Below are 1859 nucleotides of genomic sequence, written 5' to 3' on the forward strand. Positions count from 1 at the left end.
ATATATTTAGAAAGAATTGTATTTAAAATTAGCCAGCTGGACTCAGTTTAGATAATCCCAATTTTGTTGGCAACATCCAACATCATAGTCAAGAGCGAGTCAAACATAGGCCTTCTTCTCTCCATCAGACCTAACCAAGGTGTTGGCCTTATCCACATCAAGGTCATAAAGCTTCTTTTATTTTATTAGCTTATTTTATTTGGTGTTTGTTGGTCTTTGCATCCATTATTAACACTAGAATGGTGTTATCTTCTACCTTCCTCATAGCTGACTCAGTGGTCAAGAGAAAACTGATAATGGCATAGTGGTCAAACTTGTTTCTCCTGAAGATGCTCTTCCAGGGTTGTCTTTGGAGCTTCAGTGTCTTGGGCTGCCAGAAGGTGGGTGATGTGCAGATCTTCTCTTTTATTTGTGGTTGTGGTTGCCCTTCTGAACAGTCTTCTTGGCCTTTAACCCCTTTGCTTTGGCTTCAGTTTTGGGAGGGGCAGGTGCTTCCTTCTTTGCTTTTGACACCATCTTTGCAGCTGACTGCTGGTGCCAAGAATGCTGATTGTGGAACCAAGAAAACTGAATTTATCAACACTTTTCATCTCTTCTCCATCAATCATGGAGCTGTTAATTGGCCCATTTGTGAGAATCTTTGTTTTCTTTATGTTGAGCTTCAATCCATATTGAAGACTGCAGTCCTTGACCTTCTGCAGCAAAAGCATCACGTCCTTTTCCATTTTGGCAAGCAAGGTTATGTCATCTCTGTAATGCAGATTGTTGATGAGTCTTGCTCCAATCCTGATGCTACATTCCTCCTCATAAAGTCCAGCCTCCTGAATGATCTGTTCTGTATATAGATTGAAAAGGTATGGAGATAGGATGCATCCTGATGCACACCCTTCCTGATCCTGAACCATGCAGTGTCTCTTTGCTCTGTTCTGACTACTGTTTGCTGGTCCAAGTATAGGTTTTGCATGAGCACAATTAAGCTTCTGGGATCCCCATTGTTCTCAAGGTGAGCCACAGTTTGTTGAGATCCACAGCCTAACACCTTTGATTAATCAATGAAACACAGATAGACATCCCTCTGGTACCCTGCTTTCAGCCAAGATCCATCTAACATTAGCTATATCTGCAGAAGAAATCCCTGGAGAAGCTCAATCTCAGCTGTGAAAACTAGACCAAGTGTTGATTGTGAAACGGAACATCAACTACTAATATGCAAGCTCAAACTTAAGCTAAAGAGAATAAGATCAAATTTACACGAACCCAAGTATTCCCTTGAGTCTATCCTAACAGAATTTAAAGATTATCTCAGGAACATGTTTGAGGCCTTGAGCAGCAATGCGTGAACACCAGATAAGCTGTGGGAGAATGCAAAAAAATCACTGCAAAGGCAGAGAAGAAAGAAAAGACCAAGATGAATGCCAGAAAAGACTCTGAATATTGCACTACAGTGCCAAGAAGTGAAAGCAAAGGGAAGAAATGGTCAAGATAAGTGCCTTTATAACTATGGAAAAATAAAATCTAGTAATAATTTTCTGTTTTCATTCACTTTTGGTGTTTGTTACCAGTAACCGCATGTTGCTAGTTCTGTCTGGGCCTTTGCAGTCTCTTACTTTCACTGCTGTTTTGTTGACAATTTCTTTTTAACTCATTCTTGCCTTATAAATAGTATTTATCACTACTGCCTCAACATATCTATACTAGTAGCATGAACTAACCCATGCCTTCCAGCTGCACAAGAAGACATGCTTTTTGAATACTTAAATGGCATAATGGCATTCAATTATAGTGTAAGAATCAACTGAACCTTCAGAAAACTGAAGGTGTAGTAGCTCTGTCCACTTTCAGACAATCAAGGACATTAT

Source organism: Elephantulus edwardii, unplaced genomic scaffold (assembly GCF_000299155.1).
Source record: "Elephantulus edwardii isolate Elephantulus edwardi_28Jun2011 unplaced genomic scaffold, EleEdw1.0 scaffold00012, whole genome shotgun sequence".
In the NCBI taxonomy this organism is placed as follows: domain Eukaryota; kingdom Metazoa; phylum Chordata; class Mammalia; order Macroscelidea; family Macroscelididae; genus Elephantulus; species Elephantulus edwardii.